This window comes from Sturnus vulgaris, chromosome 1, assembly GCF_052056855.1.
Source record: "Sturnus vulgaris isolate bStuVul1 chromosome 1, bStuVul1.hap1, whole genome shotgun sequence".
Classification (NCBI taxonomy): domain Eukaryota; kingdom Metazoa; phylum Chordata; class Aves; order Passeriformes; family Sturnidae; genus Sturnus; species Sturnus vulgaris.
This window is the reverse complement of record NC_142243.1, coordinates 45,971,503-45,988,757: the sequence shown is the minus strand read 5'-3', so window position 1 is coordinate 45,988,757 and position 17,255 is coordinate 45,971,503. Positions and strand designations below refer to the sequence as shown.

Sequence of the window (17,255 nt, the reverse complement as noted above, 5' to 3'; positions counted from 1 at the left end):
AGAAACCTTCTTTACTGATGTACAGAAGGGTGAAATAGCTAAATAAACAGACAGGTAGTTTCAAATGGTTACCTCAATTAAAACTAGATATTTTACAGAGATGGTTCTCTGATATTTTTTCAGATGAATAGTTTTCATGGGCAGAGCACTATTTAGTTTCCAAGGGGGAAATTGTCTGGTTTTGATCCTATTAGAAACTCAATGACTTCTCCAGCTTCTTCTTGCAGTAATATCCACACATACACAATAATACATTTTGCTTAGAATCCACTAGCTGAAGGCCAAAAATAGTCATACAGAAACAAATAGCCTTCATTTGACTAATGATAGAAATAGGAGTTTGAAAATTACTGAATATCCATCCAGTTATTAACACAGATCCATATAATTGTTATCACAGATTAACTGGTAAAATGTGCTACCTCCTTGATATAAGAACCATAATAATACTAATAGAACAAAACTGAGCTTTAAACGTCTCAAAGTCATTTGCATTGTAATCTTTTCTATGAGGTGTCTTAGTACACCATTTATGAGAACAATTTTTGTTTCAAATTTGACTGAATTTCATAAAAGACAAATGTCTAAAATAAATATAAAAATGAAACAAAATTCTCATTTAGGATTAAAACTTTCTCTTCTCTGCTAAAACTTCTTCCCTGTAATGATATTTCATTTGGCTTGATCCCCTCCCTCCCTAGTCCTTTTCTTTGATCAATAAACCAGTGCTGGTTAAACATACATAAAAATCAGGGTCAGAAAGGCAGACGTGCCAAATTAAATATGTACACTAAATATTTTCTTCCCAAAAAGTTGTGTTCAGCTTTACAGCTACATCAAGGCTGAAAACTTCACAGGTGAAGTACCTATATTAAGTATGTAAAGGGAATGTATTTTGTCTTAAATATTTTTTAAGTACTATAACTACTATTCTGCCATTTTCAAAATTAAAAAGAAAATGAATTGCTAAAAATATAAGCTGTCACAAACCCATTAATTTCCTTTCTTGAAACTTTTCTTACTTGCATGAAAACATTCTGCCTAACAGACATCAGCTTCAGTAAAGAGAAACACTGTTTTATTAAAAAGATTAATTTGACTCGCATTGCATCCTATCAGCATTCACTGCTGTTTCCACAAGTGCTGCAAGAAAATTAACATTGGCTTTGAATTTTGTTACCAGTTCCCAAGTTTCAACTGAAGTCTACTTATCTGCATCTTCAATAAGCCAAAACATTTTAGGACAACATCTGACTTTTGCTTTTATATGATTGTTCATCCAGATTGATAAAGTAAGAAATCAAAAGGATTAAAACTATGAGACTCCCTCCTCAATGACACTGCAAACATGCACATAAGTAAAGGATGCATTTCTTGAGAGAGGTACATGAAACCTCTTATAACACCATATCATGTTGCTCTCTTATCTGTATTTCTGGGACATTTGAGTGGAAACACACCAATCAATACCAGCTACATTTAAGAGCAGAAGTGCATTTTGAGGAGTTAAAAAAATAAAAATCCCTGTGATAGAATAAAAAACATGAAAGAAAAAATATGAATTCAACTGAAAAGTAAAACAGAGTAGGTCATATTTTAATTAACTCTACTTAAAATTCAAGCTTCCAAGAACTATGTCTAATTCTTCCAGGGTTCAACAACATTATCAAATCCATTTTCTTTTGTGAAAACTGCAGGATGTGAGTGCACTTTTTGAGTATCATACCGATCTTATTTCTGTATGCAGAAGGGATAGTACAAATCCCTGCCAAGAAATTCTGCTATTCAAGGTTAAGCTCAGATGCTCTTGTATAGGGATATTTCTACCTATCTTCTATCTTGCCCCTTCTCTTCCTTTCTTCTTCGCTTTAGATCACAATCAGTTTTAAATCTATGATTAAACTTTCACAAGTGGGTAATTCCTACAATGTTAAAACTATGGGTTTTTTAAATCTCAGTTTTCAAACATAAGAATATTAAAATTTTTGTGGATTTTTTACTATGGGACTTCACAGGAATGTGTAATGACCATTATGAGCTGGTCCACAATTAATAATTAGATTTATTAATTTGATTATTAAAATCAATAATCAGATTTGAGCTAAAGATGCAATGGTAAAAACACTATCAGGGGACAAACCACTAATGTGTCATGCAGAAGAGTCTGCCCACATACTCAGCTCAATGGTTTTGAGATTAGAATCAGGAAAGTACTGTAAGGGGAATATTATGTGGTATGTGGTATAATTCTAGAAAATTATTGACACCTCTAATTAATTAACTAGAAGCACCATAATTTTTGCATTAGAATATCAAGATATTCTTCCATTAATTATTTTATGTAATTGAAACAATAATTTAGGAGAACATAATCCATTTAAATCAATGTCAATGATATTACATTTAGATAAAAAGAAACAGCAGAAATATGATATTAAAATCAGAAGTTAATCTAGACCACAGTTGTAAATGCTGCTTAGCAATTAAACTGAATTTAAAAGCTCATACAGGGCAGTGAGACTTCACGGGACTTGGGAAACTTTTCTCTGAAGGAAATTGCAGCAAAAGCAATAGAAAGGAAAGATATATCCCTCTCCTCAGAAACTCTCCCCAAAAATACTAGTAATTGAAGCCGTGCATACTGAAGCAGCAGGAAGCATTCAATTACTGCACATGCTGAGTTGGCTACTATCATAATTCTAGTATCTGAACACTTCCCAAACAAGCAAGAGGTTGCTACTTTTCCATCTGAAGCAAAAGTAACAGATGAGGTGGTAGGAATGTAAAGAAACTTTTAAAAGATACTAACAAGCTGAAGAGAGGAAATTTGCCTCATAAGGAAAGTGAGAGGAAAATACTTCAGCAGTTATTTCTGTTCACATTAATGAACTTAAAGTATATGCTTGAAGTCGTAATTTTGTTAATAACCAATGTGTATGTTTATTTTATTCATCCTGCTTCTGCTACAGAAGATTCTGGTCAAAGTCATGGACTCTGACTTTGTGTCTATACACAGTACCAAGTATGAGAAATAAAACCCTCTGAACAGAAATAACATTGACAGCCATAAAAGACATGGAGCAATCATGAAAGCAGAGCAAGTTGATACCAATCTTCTCAGAAAATTTATATAGTAGCTAGACTTGCATCTAGTGACAAAAAAGAAAACTGTGAAATTAATAGGACTGATATTTTCTCTGGCTGGAGAACAGTGTGAACCATTCAGCACAAGTTAATAATGCTGGTATATCAGCCTCTAGGTACACTGAAGACATGATGACCCTATTTTGCTCCCAAAGGAACAAAACTTTTTAACATAGAAAGGTTCCTAGAACATTATTTTAAAACTTCCTATTGGGACTTACTAACAGCTCCTCTATGCTTGATCACATCTCCTCCAGGATAGAAAGAAATAAGTATCTTGCTTTGCTTTCCTTCAGGATGTTGTATGTCAGCAGGGTACTTATGACAGACAAAATGTTTGCTTTCCATTTTGTAGGCTCTGAAATACCACCCATCCACTTACAGGAGCGGGAAAAGTGTCTTTTGCTGTGACCTCCCACCATGGTTTATCTACGCCAAGGAACATAATGCTGCAACTCCCAATAATGGGACTACATGTCCCAAAGATGCTTAAATACATAAACTAATACCAACTGTTGTACTGCAGAAATCCCTTTGTAAAATGACAGAATTAGGAAAAAAATGTGTCTGCTTTTCTTCTGACAGGTTTCAAGTTGTTTATTTGCAGATGCACTGAAGTTATCCAAATAAACCAGCAAAATAACTCACCCTAGGTGCTATGTATAAACAACACTTACTGCAAGGAATAAATTTTATAAAACAAACCCTAACAAACCCAAAACAATAAAGAGATGAAACAAGAATGTATTTTTTTCCTGTTGGTATATAATCTTACTTCCAGATCTAATTCTTTAACAAAGATTATATCAGATATATTTTTGCTTTGTATGTTGTGTAATCAAGCTGGTTTAGACATCTCCAATAATGAACATGTTGCTATTACTATAAAGTCATATAAAAGTAGGTGAGCAGCTGTAGTCTAATAAACACACAGCTGAACAAAGGAAACTGCTGACAAGCTGCAATCTTGTTTTAATGTAAATGCTCATGTGTTCACATCATATTTTAATTGTACACAACAATAAATAAGCTTCTGTCAATAGCAGTTTCTCATAAATGGGTTAATGCTAATTATCCCTCCATTTTCAACCACATAGTTTTAGTGTAAAGATTAATGTCAGGAAAATAACACAAAAATAATAAGCTTTGCAAGCCATTTGAGTGGCAGAAAAATATTACACTTTTCTTGATTTGATTTTTCTGTTTTTATACAAAAGCTGTGACAACTCTCTCATAAAACACCTCAGTGTTTCAAACATTTTATCTACCAATATATTAATTATGTAAGAAATATATAACCTGTTTCCCTGAATTTTTCTTCAGGTTTGTTGTAGTGGTTAATGGAAAGCCAAAATGTGCAAGTCCAGTACCATCACTGAATTTAAGGGCTGGTCTTTCTTACCTCTGGAAATATATAACTAAGTATGGACAAGTTTCCCTTTTCTCCTGGCCTTTGTTCTGCAGTTGGCATTAGGAAATATATTTGTTTGGTCTGAAATAATGTTTACTAGTCTAACACATTATTTTAGTTCTGACTAATGGTAAGACACAGCATCAAAAAGGAATGGTTGTCCAGGGAACAACTAAGAAGAAAGAGCCCTTTGAGCCAACCAAGTGATACAAACTCACTTTTTTCATCAGATTGACCCTTCTAGTTACATGTCTTACATTTCCAGACAAAACCAAAACCACAGCTTCAGGCACAAAGGTGGTGCTTGCATTCTGAGGTGGCCTGTAGACCAGATACACATACTTTCTGTACTGCAAGTGTGGTCTCAGGTCTGGCTGGAGCATGGAGGAACCTGGATGCTGGAGCACACTGCAGGGGTGAGCGCATCTGCACTGGCATCCTTGCAGAGAAGCTGGGCTTGTGGAAGACTGGGGGTGCAGAAGCCTCTGCACCTACAGCTGCTTTATTAGTGTGGGACCAACAGCTGTCCAGCTGTTACATGTACATTGGTTGGTTTTCTGTTTGAAACAGAAACACTCCTTTTGCTTTCCTTAAAACCAATTGATAGGCTATTGTGTCCCACATGACATCAGCCCAATACAGCTAAATATTGTATTACTGAGTCTTTTGGATCAGGGTTCAAGTGACTTTCTATTCTCACTATTAGTGAGATTGTGGCTAGAAAACATCCCTAGAACACCTCATCCATTGATGACACTCTAATTCATGGTGGTTTTGAGGCCACTTCTCATTCCCTACAGTATTTCTGAATACACACTCTTCACTGAAGTGCATTCCCCACTTCAGACATTATAACATAGAAGTCCAGCCCTGATCCATTTTCTTTGCAGCAGAATGGGAGATACATCCCTGTCCATCAGAGGGGACAAAAGAAAGCTACATATGAGAAGTACTGCAACCTCCAACCTCTTTTCTTCCTTTCTTCTGGAACAGAAAGGTTCCAGGCTGAACCCAAGTAGGTTGGGTACAGAGCTGGATCAAAGCAGCACTACAGAGGGGACAGGCTGTACAGAGCAGGACATGAGATTCTTATCACACTAAAGCCATTATATTCAGTAGTCTCAAAATCTAATGTGTTCCATATTGTTTGGGAATTACATTCAGAACCGCAGTGCTGCCAAGATATATTAAGAGAGTGTTTATCACTTCTTCACATTTCTCACCTCTACCCATTTCAAGACATCATTATTTTTTTTTCTCACTTACAGGTGTTAGGCAGTAGTCAATGCTGCTCCTTTTCACATTCCAACCCACATCCTGCCACTGTTCTCTGCACATGGCCTTACTCCCAGATGTCCCAGGGTCACTAAATCACTGTCAGAGTGATTACATTTGTAGTCCACTTTCTCATCAAGTTCAAGTAGAAGTATCAGAATTTTTTAAGTTCTTGAAGTACTCTACAAGGTATTAGGCAAAAGTTGAATAAAACAATCTTGGCAGATTGATATTTGGCTGCTTTTGTTTTCTAGTAGGTATAGACCAATCTGGTTCACCTCATTTCAAAGCCATTTGAACTTCATGGGTCAAAAGCTTGATTACATTGTTACTGGGTTCATCTCCCATTTAAAACAATTTGTTAAAAGGGGAGTGAGGAAAAAGACAGAAGCTTCACAACCCAAAAGTCAACTTATTCTAGTTTTGTTTTTAGGAAGACTATCAGGCTTCCCACATAACTTAGTCTCACATCACAGCATCCTACTTCATTATATATCATCTTCTTGAAATGTACAAGTGAAGGAACTTTAATAAAATTAAAATCGTTAAATAAAATACTTCATATCCCATGGAATTTCTGGTTCCTCATCAGTTCTTTGGTCTTTTTCAATCCTTTTACAAGAGAAACAAAGGACTAGGTCTTAAAATACCTAATGATTTTGGCAGCCAAATCAGAGAAACTTTTGTAGGTCTGAAATTCATGAGTAAATAATTAGTACTTCCAGGAAATTAAATTTCCTTAGGAATCTCTGTAACTAAATTTACAAAATTAAGCTATTTTAAATCCTTGCAGTTTTAAAAACTTTTAACCGTTTTGTACATGGAAATACAAAAAAACCCAGGATAAATTATAATTTAATGAGAAAATCTAAAAGGATTACAGAAGAGTATATAAGCCTAATAGGTGCACACACACAAGCCCAGAACAGTATGCTAATGCAATTATGTGCTCTTGAGATCATAAATAGCTATGCAAAACTGAAGTATGAAGCTGCAAGAAGGAAAACAAGATTTTGTTGAAATCTGCAGTGGTTGAAATATAAGATGAGAGAAAGCATTTAAAAATGTTTGCTCCTCCAATCTCTAACATCCATTGCTATCAGCTTCATTAAAAAATAAAAGAAAACAAAAAGTAAGTTTCAAATAAAACACTAGGAGCATTGGAATTGAGGAATGCAGTGAAGAATCAAAACCATATAGAGGTGGAAATGTAGAATAAGACATGTCAAGAAAAAGATCCTATCAAATATAATGGTGATATAGAGACTAGAAGAGACTATAAAATCAATCATGATTAAATAATATAACTTTCAAAATGTAATATATCTTGAATCTTGGAACTACAATTACATGAATAAACTGCATGAGATGGCTTCTCTCTGATGCCATCAGAAATCTTCAGTGGACCAACAGTTCACTCCAGCAATTCTGAGGGCATATTATTTAACTCTTTCAATAACACCTGTAATTTCTTTTTCACCAATAAGAATTTTCCTCACCAAACTAAAAGAAATATTGCTATTTTAGCAGAGTCAAGGTCGCACATAACTAACTGATTTGTGTTGCATAAACTACTCCTAGATGTCTTAGAGTTATAGACTTTGAAAATAAATATCATGTGCCATTTTGTGAATACACCCCCATTTATATTGCAAATACTAAACTGTACTAATGGCTTAAAATTACAAGAAGGCCCTGATCTTTATAAACCACAATTCCTTTTATGCTTAATGCACACCTGCTGTTTTATCACATATGCTAAAAATTTCTTTTTATAGTATTTAAATACTGGTAGTACCTTGCAGAAAAGTAGCAGTATGAGGATGTGTTAATATACTCATTTCCATGGGAATTATTAGATCGTAAAAGATGAATGTGACATTGATTTTAACTCTAACCTGCTTTGTGCAGACTGTTGCTCTAATGAAAATAAGCGACACACAGCTACTCAATAAGGACTCTTACTTAAAATTTTAAAGCTGACAAAATGCTGCTTTACTAGTAAGCTCTGCAGAGCTTTTCTGCTCCAGCAGTCAGGATAAGCAACACTGTGCCCAAGCTCCCTTGGGAAATTCTGCCTTTCTTTCTCCCCAGGCCCATTGCAGGGAGAACCTCTGCCCAGAGAAGCACATAGAGAGCCCTGTGCTGGCACTTCTCTGGAAACACTGGCCTCTTGCATGAAAAGCCACAAAGGAAGCACTCAGTCACATGAGCAAAGGGTATCCTACCTTGACTCTTTCTTCTGTTTTTAAGTGTTGAAATGTAACTGCAAGAGTAAATTGCAGCTACAAATAATTTTTTTTTTGTTTAAATTATGTCTGATAGATTCCACTGTTTAGCATACCTCCCTCACATCACATTTATATGCATCACATCCTGTATACTTGGCAGATTTTTATATGTGCATTTTGTTTAGCACAGGCGGGGGAGGTTTTACTTTAAATCATCTTTTTCTGATGTAAGTCTAATATGCAGTAGCTCTATACATTATAATTTCCAAGGATTTACAGCACAAAATTTAGATTTTCATCCATGAGGTAAAACACGCACAGTGGAACACACCGTTTTGACTTTTCAATGTATACTGTTTACACTCTACAGCAGTTCTCTTGCAATTAAGTATACCAATATAATTCCTTTAAAAAAGATTTTAAATCATTGGAGCAATTGGATGATATCAAATGACATGTATCTGTTGATTAATTACTAATGAATACTACATATTTCTGGAAGAAGCTAAGATAAAAGTATATCTTTTACTGATATTAAAGAATTTAGGTAACCATAAGCCTTTGACAAGACTGAGAATTGTGTGTTAACTTCAACACTCTTAAAATGCCCCCTGAGTGGTCTAAAAAAGCAAACTGTATAAGCAGAATAGAGCTGGAATGCAAATAGTGAGATATTCTTATGCTGCATCATATGAACTCATCAACGAGGCACTGGATCCCAGAGAAAACATCTGCTGTGTGAAATTTAAGACAGTAATTCACAGTCCATAGAATACTGCATCACCACAAATTAGGTTTGTTATAAATTTATAATGATGTTCATATAAAACCATTTCATTTTAATAGTTTAAGGAAATGACAGCACTGGGCACTTTATAAATGTTTAACTAGTAGAGTCTTCATAATTTAAAATGTTCATGTTACATCACAAGATGCTGGGTTGAAACACTTTCAGCTTGGAGAGGAGGGTCAGTTACTATAGAAATCTACTGAAAACCTAACCTCAATGAACACAAATACTATTTTTAAACATAACCTTGTTTCAAAACACTTACATGGACCACAGTCATCTGAAACTGTACAGCACCATGTTCATAAAGTGCAGATAAGACTATCATTGCCAGGGATTAGCCTGTGAGCATGGGCTCTCTGTTGGAGAACCTTAGAAGTAGGTTCTTGTTAACAAATGCATTAACCAACCATTAGATGGATGAGACATCTAGGAAAAAAATGAAGTATTTTGCTTTCTTCCACTGTACTTATGTTTTAACTGACGCTTGTGAAATAATTTTCATCTTTGATCTTTCCAACAATTTCTAACTTCTTAAACAGTGCCTTCATTTTGCTCTAAATGGTCATATTGCTTGGTCTCACTGCCATGACCAGCATACCTTTGTTCTACTTCTATATTTTTACTCACAATTTCCATCAGACAAACAACCTATTTCTAAAATTCCGTCAGGCTTTTTCTCTCCTTTGCCTAATTTACATGCCTCAGAGTCCCCTATATTCGCAGCCTGACGGCCAAGGACTGTCTCCATCTCCAAAAAAAGCATTCCAACTGTATTCTCCACTTATCTGCATCCACTCAGCTTTTAAAATCAAGCGCTGTATGACCTGCAAATTTGTGCATGGCAACATTTTGAAAAACATCAGCTTTTCAGCAATGCTCCAGCCATTTAAGATGAAGAGAGCAAGGATACAGGCAAGTAAAACACAGCCAATGTTTGTTGGATGCCTTGTTAAAGTGCGTAAGTTGAAACATATTTTAAAAATCAATAGATTTTTTCAATAGTTTAAATGTTTCAATAGAAAGAAACGTTGGCAAGGAAAATAAGGGAGCAACGAGGATTAACAAAGAGGTTATGTCAAGACCTTTTAGTCCGATTGTCCACTACTAGGTGATTTAGAAGTCAAAGGAAGGAGCACTCCTCTTCAGTAGGAAATCTAATTCCTACATTAGATTTCATCCTGGTATATCCTAGTTAAACATTTCCTGACACAATGAAATGTACAGGCTATTTCAAGTAGACTTGTCAGCAAGAAGATTGAGTAAGAGAATGGATGTAATGAAAAAGAGAGATCTTGTTGAAAGGTTTGCAATATAAGTTTGCAAAAAGTAACAGTAAACCATTTTGCATATAACTATATCTCATCTTCAACAGTGGCAATCAAAATCTTCCAAAGCTCTTTTAGTTTCTGGTAGCAAAGTCTTCTTCACATGAAGACTAAGGATTTTAAAATACTCCTGTGACCAAAAGAATTTTAATTTTTAATAAAATGAAGATTCTTTTGCACTAGTAATCAACTAGTGAAACGTTCATATGTGTTTGCACAGAACTGATCATTGCTCAATTATCTGTTTTACCCAGAATGGTCATTTTGAGTCAAAGTACTTCCTATTAGGGAGAGTCACTTTCAGGCCTTTCCTTGAACCTATTTTGAATACAGGAAACAAGCTGGATTGTTCTCTGGAGCAAGAAATTTCTTTTTACTATGCTTGGATTGAGCAAGTCACAATGAGGTCCCAGTGTACAGACTAATGAAATTCAGTTATAATAATAATGAAAGCAGCACCTATAGCTTATATGCTCCCATAAATGCTACAGAACATGGAAATATGTGCAACTTGGTATTAATCTTCTCTCAGCTTGAATTTTTATAATAATTCAGTCCTATTTGATTGGTATTGATAGATTCTCTTAAGCAAAATGTTATCTGAGGACCATGATTTTAGCACAGGTTCCATGAATCCTAGTATTTTTGACACAACAGGCTTTGGGTTTCTAATAATCAGCAGAAAAAAAAATCCCTCACTTTAGATCCAATTAAAATAAAATTTTGATTCTCATGTTCTCATGGTTGCTAAAAATTTCTTGGCACTTTGAGTGAAGAGTATCCCAAGACACATACAAAAAAGACAATACACTGTGTTTGTAGTTACAGATACACAAAGTTTCAAACCATGTCACATAAAGTGAATTAGTAGCCCAACCATTCACCATCCTAGCCTTCTTAGCCACAGAACTGATATTATTCTACATCTCATTTGATGGAGCAAATGTAGTCAGAGACGTACTAAATTCACACAGCAGAAGAGGATTCTGATGTAGGCAGAAATAAGTGATTCCATAACCCTGCATATTCTTATCAAGATTTAAATATTTACTTTTTCCATAAGGGGAAAAAAACCCCACAACAACAACAAGAAAACAAACAAACAAAGAAACAACAACCAAAAACCCAAACCAAAACAAAAAAACCACAAACCAACCAAACAAAACCAAACCAAAACAAAACAACAAAAACCCAAACAAACAAACAAACAAACAAAACTCACAAAAACATTCCTGTACTATCTAGTGCTTTGGGTCAAAAAATAGCCAAGTTTTCTCCAATCTGGTATCAGCTGCAGAGCTTCTGGACAGGATCCAAAGTGACAAGATGGAAGAAGATAAGAATTCCAGGGACTCTGGAATCAGTCACTGAGACTTACTCATGAATACTCATTCTGTCACATTTCATGAGACAGAAAGATAAACACTGGAATAAACTCCATCAGTATTTTAACCATAGAGTGCTGTGCTTAAGAATTCTGGCCAATCGAAAGAAGGTTATTAAAAATCAAAAAGGTAAATTAAAAGGAAGGCCATCAGAAACAGAAAAGGCCTATTAGAATTCTATCACTGCTTTAACCACGTGTGTAAATCTAAATATCAAACTATTCTTTCCTCCAACAGAAAGCATAGAATGCAAACGTCAAAAAAAGAGTAAGTCAAGTACACTGCTAACACACTGTCCTTCTACTCAGCATCCTGAAAATACTCAATGAGTTTCTCAAAGTATAAGTGAGCTTGAATTTAGCCCTTCACAAACTCCAAAAGCAAGGCACACAGATGAAACATGCACATGTCTCTAAGGTAAAATAGTATCTAATAATTTCAGATTAAAAATGAAAATTCCTATCAGACCTATAGTGAAAAACTATGTCTGGTATTTCAATAGTCAGAATCTAGTTAGGCCAGGTAAAATAAACCACCTATTGCACTATAAAGAATGTCATGGGATCTCAAATGTAAATCAGCTTCACCATCCCTCTCAATCTGAATATCCTAAGTATTACTAGACACACAACATTTTCATGCAGAACTTTAAAAAGTGTTTCTTTAAAAGCTATGTTATCCTTAATAGCAAGTATATAATTAGATAAAATAGCACATAAATAGATTATAGTAATAGATTAGAGATAATAATATATAAATAGATTAAATAATACATATCTTAGAACCTGGTATTGCTTGTAGAATGCATGACACCAAACCAGAATATTATTAAGTTTTGATTATACAAAAACTACACTGATTGTTTGCCTTCCCAGCTACTAAAAATGCTTTACTAAGTTAAAAAAATCCCAAAAATCCTTCTATCAGGTTTTAATGGTGGAAGTACAATATTTCATTTCCATGAGCATTTGGTAGAGCCTGTATGACATTATGAACTGAACAAAAGGTTCAAAGCTTCAGTAAGACTTACACAACAAAAGAAACCAAATTGCTCAAATAAATTAATCAACACTGGCACAATTCTCATTTTGGTAAACAATGAAGTGCTGCATAGGGGCTGTGCCATAGGAGAACTATGCCCATCAAACAATGAATTTCTTTAAACTACATTGGTTATACTCATTCTATTTAAATAATTATTTGTTTTTTAAATTGTATTAGAGTAGTTGTGATTAGCTGCATTCATCTTCTGAGTAATTTCAACCAAATTTTCTTAAATCTTTGCTGTAAAATTGAACATACTGCTTCTTGAGCAATGACAACGGCCTGGCCCAACAATCTAACTCACAAATACCTCTGCAGACTGTTCATATTCATCAGGAACATTGTAACACTTTTTATTTTAAAAGTGTCATTAGATTGTATTTTGGTCAAACCCTAGGCAAAACTCAAAAAGCCATACTTAGAAGCTTACTTTGCAAGATGAAAACCCAGCGGACGAGGAAGAGAGAACAGTCTCGCCCCTGGAGACAGGGCAATTTCACCACCCCACTTGCTGCCCCTGTGTCAGGGTATGGCAAAGCCTCAAAGTGCCATGGCAGAAGGCTGCCAAGTGACTGTGGGAGCTGGAGGCATCCCCATTTCTCATCTCTGGAGATCCTCTCCAATTTCATTTAAACTATTAAAAAAACCCGTGCCTGAATGTGCGAACAGAAGGAGCTCCACCGCACAGCATGAAGGGTGAAGGTGCATTTTCCTTCCCATGTATTTATTTTGAAGGATTTTGAGCAACACATCCTGTTATGATCTGCATAATGTATCCTAATGCAGATTAGCTTCTTCCTATTTGGGAGGATCCAACTGTTTGTATCTAGTGAAATGCTCTCTTTTAACATATATACAAAGGTAATAACTTAAAGACATTACTCTAGTAGACTGAAGCCAACAAAAGATGGTCTATAAAGAAGGGGTGCAGGTTTGGTAACAACTTGAAAATAAAGAGATTAACAATAAAGAAGGACAGAAATTGTTCCTGTAAGAGTCACCTGAATTTTAAAAATATGGATAATTTCAGGAAAGCTTGTTTGTTTACAGTAAGTATACCTATACATGTCAGCAACCCATAAGTGAATATTGTGTTCACAGTCTAACAAACATAGCTGTCATAAAATTATTCCTTAGAGCAATGGAATATTATGGATTATTTTAGCAACTAATGAAATTAATTACAGGCCACTTAAAAGATTCAGATCAGAAATAAGATGCATAAAAAGTTTTCTCCAGCTAATTTGAGACTATTTGAGTGCTGTGTTCCCTCAGAAGGAGGCACACCAACAGGTTTCCGCAGCCTTTAAGACCATGGGAAACAGACACCTCTGGGAATTGCTGCACAAGCACCTCCTTCTGGCACTGAGTCCTTGGAGCTGAAGCTGCAAAAGGGATGCTATCTGAGAAACTCTTGGGATTTTGCTTCACCTTCTTTGAGTGAAGTTCCCTATAGATGTACTAGTGGGAATCTACTGAGGAGCTAACCTCCAGCAAGAAGTTCATTTTACTGAGGAATTTCAGAACTCTAAATCAAACATTTGTGTACTTGGACTGTGTGTCTCTCCAAGCTCTAAATGTCTTCATAATGCATGATCAGGGATTAATATAACAAGGGTTTAATCTAGGACCAACTGCAGTAAACAAATACACATGTATTTTTATATACAAACACTGATTCAAGAGAAGCAAATGCAGCAGATCTTTGTATAAAACTGAGGATGATATAATTGCTAATCTACATGACAGAAACACTTAAAGACCCCATTATTTGAATAACATCTTAGACATAGTGATCAGTGGCTCCCCAGGCTTTGGTACATTTGAAACAGGGTACCAAATTTGCCTGCAGGTATATAGCGATGATCTTGCTGTGGTTCAGATTGGCAGGGAAGTCAAAGTAGAGTTCAATAGTCCTACAATGAAGTTAATGAATGTTATGGAATTTTGCCACAGTTCATGTATTATCATTCTAGCCTCAATGTCTTCACTACACAACCTAAAATGATTTGAGAAATCCTTATACATATTCTAATGGGGTGTAGGACATGCAGATGACATCCTAAATGTCTTAGTTGCTCACAAAAAAAAAAAAAAAAAAAAAAAAAAAAGATTAAAAACTTTTTGACACTTATGAAACACAAATTAGTGAAAATGAGATTCTAGAAAGACAATCAGGAGAAAAAGGAAAGGTGTGATTTAGGTAGAACTCAACATCCTTTCTGACTAGTATATAAGGGAAAAGTCATGGAACAAAAGTTCCCTCTTCACTGTTAGAGCAGAAAGCCTAATATTTACTCATTTTTCTCTGAGGATTTTTTCCCTATTACTACATGGAAGTAAAGTGTGTTCTCTTGTTCTGAAAGCTGAAATAATTTATTTGTGAGTACTGAGCTGTAATCCCACAGGGATTATGTATCCAGTAGAAAGATATTGGCCAGTTCTATAAAAATGTCTTTACATTACATACTAGATGATAAATTGGGATAGCACCGGTATTTTTTCATCTGGGGAAAAAAAAGAAATTAAAACCTTCTCAGTAAAGTAGGCAAACCTCAACTACTTGTTTCCCAAATAAAAATTTCTTTTGCTTCATAAAAAAAAAATATTTTAATCTAGGTAATTTACTGGACTCATAAAAAGATGCACTACATCTTCACAGAAGAGATGGAATGATGAGATAGTGATTTCCATGAAAAGTGGCAGGAGAGGTTTCCAGAACTAAAAAAGTGAGAAATCACTCTACTGATGTCTTCAATCAGTTACAAAAATGCTTCTAAAAAGATGAAGTATATCTGAATAGCAGCATTGTCTAATCCAAGATGAAGCAACCAGAATAAGAGAGTTAGTGCAAAGGCTGAAGAAAAAAAACCTCCAAACCCTGTTCCTCGATTCAATAATTTTATTCAGTTTATGTTCCTTGTACCAGTAGCAGTGAGAGAACATTCTCAGAAAAAAAATGGGTTAACCTGTGCTTGACAGAGCCCAAAGCTTTGACAGCTAAGAGGTAATTATAAAGAAAACAGAAAGAAGACAGTCAATCCGGCATCTTTAAAGCTTTCAGATGATCTTTATTTACACAGTTAGAGAAGTTAGCTCAAAGCATATTTTCTCTCTTAATGATTCTTTTTTACAGCAAAATATAGCTTATAAAAGGGTATGCTCATAGTGATTTCAGTATTAAATCCGTACAAAGTCCAGCCTATATCTTTATATCTGTTTAAGAAATGCATGCAACAAAATTGTAAGAAAAAATTAGTGAAGAAAGTGCTGCAAGAAGTTTATATTGCCTTGCAGTCAATTTGCTGACCAAATTTGACCATGATCAAAAAAACCTCAACAAAATGAAACAACAAACTCAAATCTCCATTTTTTTCCAAAAAACCTTCCACCCACTGGAGATAAAACACAGTGGTTTAATAATTAAGTTATAACAACATATAGATATCAGATTCCATTTCATCAGGGTAAGGTCATCTCATACATCAACAAATCCTCTGATATGTTTTAAACTGAAGACTCCGAAATCGATGTATTTGCCTCCACTGGCTCACTGCAGTCATGTAAAACACTTGGATAAAGGTTAAGCAGTTTCACTGCTATGCCCTTCCATATTTCCAGCAATACATGCTATAAAGGCATCTGTAGCATAATCACTTGGAGCTCTTTCTGTACATTCCTGTCTTACATAAGCAATACCTGTGTCTGCACCAGCAAAGTCAATGTAACCACAAATTGAAAAGTTGCTCTATATAAGCACTGATTAGAAACAATGAAAATTGGTGCATATACCGATCTCTCTATTAAAATATTGTTCAGATATTAAAAAAAACACTGCTCTAGGTTTTAAAATTCAGCAGATGTGGGCTGAATTCTTCTTAAATAGATACAAGTATATTTCAAAGTCTTTTGTGATTATGACAATTTTGACAAGATAATAATCTCCTCTGAACAGGACTTTTTAAGGTTTGGAGAAATAACATATGATTTATTAAATAATCTGTCAAATTATCTATGAACCCTGCTTTCAAAATAAATCACATGACCTCATTACAATAATTACAGAAAATCTATACCTGATGTTATAAATAACAAGTACCATGTATACAAAGGAGAGAACTGGAACTTAAAGTACAGGAACTTGCAAGGTTAAAAGGTGACAGCATAGCTTTGTTCTCTTAAAATAGTCAATAGAAGTTTCCGTGTTAAGTATCCTGCACACTAGGTCAACTTTTGAACCCTAGGCTTCAAAATTAAGAGAAATAAACAAGTCTGTCGCTATGCTAAAATGAAACAGTCTAGGTATGTATATTGCAGCCTCATTTCTCTTTCCTTCCCTTGCACTTTTTACTCATTTTTGGAGAAAAGCAAAAGCCAGTTCTATGCATCACAACAATTATTCAGAAAGAGAAGCAGAGGTACAAGCTAAAATCAATAGGAAGCATCTTTAGAATTTTAAACATCATATCAACTTCAATTCTATATATTCATGCTTCTTTCAGGGTAAGACAGGGCTGAGCAAAACAGGGAAGAAGGGTATGGCGTTTACTTTCTTGTGATGCAAGTATAGTAGGCAGGAGAAAGACAAGATCTCTGAAATCTCTATGAGGGAGTTGCTTTCTTTTAACTCCTGCTGCCATGGATTAT

At 34.9% G+C, this 17,255-nt stretch overlaps 1 protein-coding gene across 20 annotated transcripts in view; it reads right to left on the bottom strand.

Moving 5' to 3' along the window:
* ULK4 (unc-51 like kinase 4) overlaps positions 1-17,255 on the bottom strand; it is a 227,023-nt gene that overhangs the window by 36,051 nt on the left and 173,717 nt on the right. The window lies entirely within an intron of this gene.